Here is an 8,434-nt window from a genome sequence, read left to right as displayed (position 1 = left end):
ACTATCAACCTCAGCTCCTGAATGTTGACAGGTCTTTGAAAGAGCAAGTTCAGAAGCTCAGTTTGCCTTTTTGTGTGAAGCATCTGCTTCCCATTATCACACCAAAAGTTATGATTTAATTGTAAGGTTAAACCCCAACCTCCCCCCCAACCCCCACCCACACACACCACCCCCCCCGCCCGCCCCCCCCCACCCCCCCACCCCCGCCTTTTCTGGAGTCCCCCTCCAGAGGACGTAGATTTTTTTCTAACCATTTAATGAACATGTACTGATCATTGGAACCGCCCAGATTAGATCACTCCATAATCTTCTGTATTCAAGGGTGTGAGAGCCTGGTATATGCATCCTGTCCGTGTTAGTTAACCCCTTCATTAGTTAATCCTTTTGTATGGTCCTGATCTGGAATTAGAAGTCTAATGATGACCATCAATCCATTGTCGATTGTTGGAAAACCTGACAATCATTTCCTCTATTTCTCATCTCTGTTTCTGCCACTCCATTTCTCATCCTCTGTTACTTGGGCTGGCCTACACATGACTGTGTTGACTCTTAACTGCCCTCTGGGCAATTAGGAATGGTAATAAATCCTGGGCCCAGCCAGCGACATCCACATCTTGTTATTGAATTTTTAAGAAAATGATGTACCTGCACTGCTCCCCATCCACGACACATATACTCTCCCTGAGGTGAGGTGTGCGAAACTGAGCGCGGTTATTCTGGATGCATCCTAACCAAAACTTTACACATCTCCTTGGATTTCCAGCCTCCTCTAGATAAAGGTAAACCTCTCTGCCAGTTCTCTCGGTCCTACTTGCCCGTGCTGCCAAAGTGTTGCTGTTCATATAGAATGATATTTGTGCTGTGTTGCTCTTATTCACCCTGATCCCAACTTCCAAACAAAAAATTCAGCTATACAACTTAGAATTTAAAAACTACCAAGTTGTCAGTGATTTGGGATGGGGGTAGGAGTGTATGCAATGTTTTTACACTGCATTGTTCCTGCTATTTTGGTTTTCAGTCATCTCATTTGGGTCGTGGAAATTGATCCATCTTTGATACAATTGATACACTTATCAAGTACTGAGTTCTTTCATTTCTTTGTGGGCAAACTCACTGCCTGATATAATAACGCAAAGCTGTCCTCTGGGAAATGCTGCTGAGTTGATCTTGATCTGTCCAACAGGAAGCAGAAGTTATCAGGCACAAGAGGTGAGAATTCTGGATAAAAATGTTAGTGTTATCATGTCTAAAGACTCGTCTGAGATTTGTAAAACACAGCTGAACACTTTTCTTTCAGCCTGTATGGATCAATAATGATCTAATTTACTGGTTCATTTAGTGTAAATGATAACACAGACTGGTAGCTGGCTTGGGACAGATGGCATATAACATAAAAAGGCAGCCAGGCCAAGTGCTGTAAGCGATATTTTAGTGGGAAAAACAGAGCGAGAACATGCTGCTATACAGTACTTGATACTAGCTGGGGACTGCCAGCATTCATTTATTCGTTAGCTGAAGCTTTACAGAACAGAGTACCTGCAGGCATTCGGATGGCTGTTTAGGGACTTTTCAAGGACAACTGCAAAATGGAAGTACAATGATTTACTGCTTTACTACTCCATTCATCCTGCTTGACCATTGGAACATTTCAACAGAAACGTATTGCTGCTTTCTCTCCGCACCTTCCCGTTAAATTTCTCTCAAATTTTTTCAGCATTTCATCCCAGGGCTGTGACTTTGACAGCTTGGTGTTCCTCTCAGCTGGAATCTGTAATAAAGTCATGGAGTCACACAGCACGGAAACAGACCCTTCGGTCCACCCGGTCCATGCCAACCATAATCACAAACTAAACTAGTCCCACCTGCCTGCTCCTGGCCCATATCTCTCCGAACCTTTCCGATTCATGTACTTATCTAAGTGTCTTTTAAACTTTGTAACTGTACCTGCATTCATCACTTCCTCTGGAAGTTCATTCCACACATGAACCACTCCCTGAACAAAAAAATGTTGCCACTCACATCCCTTTTAAATATTTCTCCTTTCTCTTCAAATATATGCACCTAGTCTTGAAATTCCTCTCCCTAGGGAAAAGACACCTGCCATTCACCTTATCTATACCCTTCATGATTTTACAAACCTCTGATTATTAAGGAGGCAGGCTCTCCAGGAATCCTCTAAAGGAGAGAATGGAGAGAAGGTGCATCCTCTATTCCAGGAACTGGTTTGGACAAGACCGAGTGAGGTGGGAGGAGTGGATAAGTGGGAGAGAAGATGGACAGGTTGTTTCAGGTCAAGGAAGCAGGGATGAGAGAGAAGCTCCCACTCAGTGACCAATCCCCACGACTCCCTACCTGCACTCACCTATCACCATCCCACCTACCTTCCCCAGCCCCACCCCTCCTTTCTCTGTTTATTTCAGAGCTCCCTTCCCCCGTCGCCATTTCTGAAGAAGGATCCCAACCTGAAATGTCAATTTTCCTGCTTCTCTGTGGCCTGCTGTGTTCCTCCAGCTCCACAATGTGTTATCTCTGACTCCAGCATCGGCAGTTCTTCCTATCTCTCAGGTAGAGGACATGTCAGATTATTAATCCAGACTGGGTCTCCTGAACAATCCTGAATGCATCTTCCGGAGTTTTGTTTTTGATTCTAGAAAAGAAATGTTATTGTTTTCTTGAAAATGGTTTCACCTTAATCCTAAAAGTTTTAAAGCATCATGTGATGATTTATCACCATTATTAGTGAGAATGCTAGTACCAAGCTGGGTTTTATTATACTTTCGAAACAACCTGTTCAGAGATGTTCTGACAAACCTCTGGAACAGGTGGGACTTAAATTGGGACTCCTGGCCCAGAGGTAGGATTGTGTGACAAGATCCCCTCCTCTCCAGCTGAGTTTTACTCTGGGCTTCGTTTAGCTTCCATCCTGAGGGCTCAGTGTCCCCAAGTTAGAACTTACGTGATGAAATCTTCCTTGTTTAACCTGACAGCAGAGTCCCAGCTCAGTTCCATCAGGCAGGGATATGCATGGTCATACGACAGGGCTGGTAGAGAAATGTGTGTGAGCTATAATGGTGTAGCAACCAACTGATTTTTTTAAAATGCTGCTTTCCTTACTGCAGTGAAATGGACAGACAAATGAAGAAATGTGTGACCCTCACATATCACAAGCTATCTTCATAAATTAATCTATTCATGTAAATGGTGAAAGCAGCATGAATAATAAATTTGCACATAAATCCAGATCTTCCCTTGCACTGTTCATATTAAATCAGAGGATCTGCTATTGCATGAGAAGGGCATTATACCATGTGACAACAAAATATATTATAACATTCTTGATCACTTGTGACATTTCTCACAAGCAAAAAGTTTTCTCATCCTTTACATTAATTCCTTTTATCTTGCAGTCTGTTTTCAACATCCATCTGGCTTTTTATTTTCTTTCTCAGCTTCTATGCTGTTGTTACTTTTTATATTGTGAGGTTTGAATGTCTATTGCTTTCTTTCATTGGCTTAACTTTGACTCTTTATGTAGACCTCACCTCCTCTTTAGATGCTCCCTTTTTTTTTGTCAGCAGGGAAGAGAGATTTGCATTTCTCTAGTAACTTTCATTGCCTCAAGACACCCTAAGGTACTTTAAGGCCAATGAAGTATTCTCGAAACCCAGTCATTGGTGTAATGTAGGATATACTGCAGCCAATTTACATGCAGCAAACTCATACAGTCAGAACTCTGTTGTGGAGATGATAAAACGTTTTAATGATATTAGTTGAGGGATAAATATTGGCCAAGTTAATGGGATTAACTCCCCTGCTCTTCCGTGAAATATTGCATCCATCAAAAAGGACAGATTCGGCACAAATTTAGAATCTCATTTGAAAGACAAAAAGTCCTTGTAATTCTCACATGTATTGTATCCCTAATATATTCACGAATTATTAATCATTACCTATCTATTGGCTATAAAACAATGGGCAGCATCATATTGAAGGCGGACACTACCATATGTGTGCTTGAGAGGGACTGGGAATTAAGGGTTGGTGTTGGACTGTCTGTGGAGATTGGTGGAAGGGATCACAGTGTGGGGAGTCCGGTACCTAATACTGCATTGGGATATGAGATGTGCAAGCTCTGGAGTTTGGCCAAGCCAAGTGACATTGTGACCTGGTATTCTCAGTCTGCACGCAGGATCCGATGGGCTAGCGTGTTTTTGAGGCAGATACACAAGGCAGGTGGAGTAAGAGGTATTTTGAGCAAACAGCATGCATTCACAATGTTAAGAAAGTTCAAAATGTCCACTTAGCTCAGTTAGCACCAGTTTTTCCTCTGTCAGAATATGGTAAATTCAGGCCCCGATTCAAGAATGTTAGTGCACAATCTTGGCTGGTGTTTCAGGGGAAGAACTGAGGGAACGTTGCATTGCCAGATGTGCTGTCTTTTATTGATTCTTTCTATATCTTTAAGTTCATTTAAGATTCTGACCAACATCCTCCCTTAACCACTAGCCATAACACCGGATTAACTGGCTCATCATTATCAGTCATCAATAATTGGTTATTGATCCCCTTTGCTCCCAGGGGATCCCCCAGTATTGGGAATAAAGCTAGTTTTATTACTTAATCAATGGAAGACCACAACAATAAATGAAGTTTTCTTTTATTTTATTGGGATGTGGGTATTGCTGGAATGGCCTGAATTTGGTACCAAGTCATTGAATTGAGTGGTTTTCCAGGCCATTCAGAGGATAGTCAAGAGTCAATCATATTTCTATGGATCTGAAGTCACATGTAGACAGAATCACTGATTTCCCTTTCCTGAAAAGTATTTGTGAAGCAAATGGGTTTATGACAATCAGCAATAGTTTCACAGCCACCATGAGGCAAGCTTTAGATTCCAGATTTTAAACTCTGCCAACTACCACGTGCATTAACCTGGGACTTTGAAATACTTCTCATCCAATCAGTATTAATGCAATGCCACCATTCCAATTTATACACCACTCTATCCTTTTAGGTACTGCAGAGAGACAACCGGTGGCGAGCTTAAATCTCAGGGTCAGCAGATCTCAGGAAAGGGGAGAGGTTGAGAAGGAAATGCTTTCACAGTGACCTCAGCTGGTGTAGGAATGGAACCTGTGCTGTTGGTGTCGCTGTGCATTATTTACCAGCCGTTCAAACTAACCACCCCTCATTAATGAGTGATGATTAGCTAAGGTGCTAAGTTAGGTGCAAATTTATTCTTGCCATCTTTTGAATGAAGATCTGAGTTACTTGTGTTAAAGATAAAAAAAATGTGTAATACTAACAATTCCACCTGGGCCCAGTTAACAACCTATTAGAAAGAATAATTGTACAATAATTTTAATGTTGTCCAGTTTCTGAAAAAAAAATTTGCTTCCTTATTTCTTGGGTAATTTATTTCTGGACCATGAATTTTTTTTTATGGTCTGCTTAAAAGGTAAGACATTAATCTTCAGTGATTTTTTTTTCAACCTCATTCTTATTCAACTTCAGTGATTAAGCAATAAAACTGCAAGAGCAAAATTTATTGCAATGGAAAATGTTAGAGAGAAATGTTTCAGTATAATTTGGGAAACAAATTATATATTTAAAAAATGATCCCAGTTTGAGAGTTTTACCCTGTGTCTCTAAATAGTGAATTGTTTGAGTTTATTACTTGCAAGAGAAATAATCCTCTCTTTTGGGAATTAAAACAAATAAGATCCTATGATTATAGAACGGAGGAGCTTTGCATTTAGAAACTGTGATGAAGATTAATGGGATGTTTGCCCATTTAGTCAGCAGTCTTGCTATTGTGATCGCCTATTATTGCATTCATATGTATGAGATAAATCAGCATTATTTCAAGTCAAATTAAATTAAATATGACTTATCCTGATGTAAACATGTTGTGCATCAAATTTATTTGACAAATGATGCATTTATTTCCATTTTTGTCAAATAGGATGCTTATGAACTGTTTGAATTCACTGAGTATTTTGAAGTGGCATTGACCACAATGATGCATAATTACTTTGAAGACTCGATCCTGACTTTTAATTGACTTAACCATAATGGCGACATGGAGTGTAATTTTCACGGTTATGGCCATTTAGCCTCTTAAGCAGAAGGCACCAAAAGTGGAGGAACCAAACAGGCATTTATATGCTTCTAAATTGCATTTTATCCTTTTTATTATTCATTGATGCAAAACAGGCTCGGAAGGCCAATGTTTAATCCTTAATATTCAAGAAAAGATTGATAGATTTTTTGATAATAAGAGAACTAAGAGCTGTGAAGCTGGTTTCGGAACCTGAAACTGAGGTAGAAGATCAAAAACACGGTTATATTGAATGCCTGCAAAGGCTCGAAGTCTGATTACCTATTCTTATTTCTATTTCTTATTTTCTTTATTACACTCTGATATATAGTGCTCATGAGAAGGTTGTGCTGGGCCACCTTCTTGAACCTGTAGCACAAGTGGTGAAGGTGCTCCTACAAAACTGCCAAGTAGGGAAGTAGGTTCCCAGCTCATTTGGAATACTGGACAATTCAAATCCCAGAATGAAACCTGGCTTGATAGAGCACATATTTAATGTTTGCAATTTGATTACATGATGGTTACCCTTTGGCTTGAGAATCCTCCAATAACTTTGCAACCCTTCCATACTGATCGCTTGTAAGTCACCTCCCCCTTTCCTTCCACAGTTGATGGCTGTGCCTTCCGCTGTTTAACCTCTACCTTCTGGAACACCCTACCACAACTTTTCATCTCCCTTTCTTAAAAGGCACCTATTTGCTTCTTCCTCCGTTGCTCTAATTCTCCTTTTTCAGAGCGTCCATTTTTGTCTGATTATACTTGTACAATGTGTCTAACAAAGATTGTTCACATGCTAAGGGAAAAAAAGAGATCCTACTTTATTTCAACAATTGATGTAAACAGCCTCCACTTGTTACCTACACTGAATGTAACAAAGACTTCTTATTCACGGGACAGGTAATCATATAGCCTTTCCTGGAAGGCTGAAAGAACAACATTCATAATTTTGTTAATCTATTTACCACATGTTGCTTTACAATTTAAGTGGTGTCATACAGTGGGGTAATAACACAGATGGAGCAAAGCAGCAAAATAATCCTTCTCAATCCCTTCTATCTCTCTGAATGATAAGCATTAAAACAATATTATAAAATCAATTAATTGTTAGCAAAACCAGGAATGCTGACAATTCTTTGAATGCCTTTTACTGAAATAAACACTGTTACTGAAGAACAGAAGACAGCCTTTCACTTTGTATGCATTACATTCGTACACTACTTTGCTATTACCTATAAAGTAAATGTATCAACTCAATTGGCAAAGATTAGCAATACTCTGACTACTCTGGAATTGGAAAAGATTTGGAATGTAACAATTCCTCTATAACCCATACAGCACTGCTAATAAACTTTACCTATGTTTTAGCAGGTGAGCTCCGTACTGCAGCACACTTACCCTGAAATGTTCCTTCATATACCAGGAAGAGGCATATCCAGCATGCTTTCCATCAACACATTCTCCAATCCTTGCCCAGAATGACCTTTGTCTGAAGTAAGGTGTTGTCAATTCAACAGAAGATGCAGTTATGTGAACTCAGAATCTAATTCTTCCTCTGGCTGCATGCAGATGAACGATCTGAAACAGTTTACATGGAAAATAAGAGTGTAACCTATTTAGGGTAGGGGTATTTATGGGTACTTATTCACTAATGATTAAAAGTAGTGATGTGGTTTAATAAGACTACAATCAGTGCTAATATGGGTGACTCATTTCATGAAGAACAACAAAAACAGAACATCTTCAGAACTTCCGTCTCTTGAAGCGATATGACTGGACTCAAAATATTATTGTTTCTCTCCCTGCAGATGCTGCCAAACCTGTTCAATTTTTGTTTTTGTACCACAAACAGCAGTTTTGAAAGAGTATTCACTTACACAGAAGTTATATTTTCCTGATTATATTTTTAGGTTCATTGTGATGATTTGAGGAGTTGAAATCTATCTTTGTTCCTGGGCATGACAACATAATTTGAGCCTTTGAATTTAACATTGTTTTGCACCAGGGTTGACAGACTGTGTGTGATCCGATCATTGCTACTTTGGACTGGTCACCCTTGTCTGTCCTTTGCTCACATCGCTGCCCTGACAACTCTCTGTGCTGCCTAGAATTTCTTCCTTCTAGAAACTTTCAAGAGCCCATGAACATCCATTGTAAAAATGGGTCTACCTCCTGAAGGTCTCATCAGAGAGAAGGCTGGGTAGAACCAGTGAGCAGAACCATGGCCGCAGTGTCTTCCATTAACATTTTACTGTTAGAAGTGTCTTTGTTCCCTCATGTTCTATTGCTTGTTGTCATTCTGTTTTTATTTTCTTTTCCTGTTAAATTATGTTATTA

The 8,434-nt window shown here is 39.8% G+C and overlaps 1 long non-coding RNA gene across 1 annotated transcript; it reads right to left on the bottom strand.

The window, feature by feature from the left end:
* Window positions 1-1,543: 1,543 nt before the first annotated feature.
* On the bottom strand, window positions 1,544-7,639 carry LOC125486305. The gene is made up of 3 exons (XR_007264994.1): window positions 7,496-7,639; window positions 2,463-2,647; window positions 1,544-1,768 (listed from the first exon to the last, which is right to left on the bottom strand). It is a non-coding gene; the product is annotated as an uncharacterized LOC125486305 (long non-coding RNA).
* Window positions 7,640-8,434: the final 795 nt, after the last annotated feature.

Source organism: Rhincodon typus, chromosome 27 (assembly GCF_021869965.1).
Source record: "Rhincodon typus isolate 14 chromosome 27, sRhiTyp1.1, whole genome shotgun sequence".
Taxonomy (NCBI): Eukaryota; Metazoa; Chordata; class Chondrichthyes; order Orectolobiformes; family Rhincodontidae; genus Rhincodon; species Rhincodon typus.
This window is presented reverse-complemented; position numbering and strand designations above follow the sequence as displayed.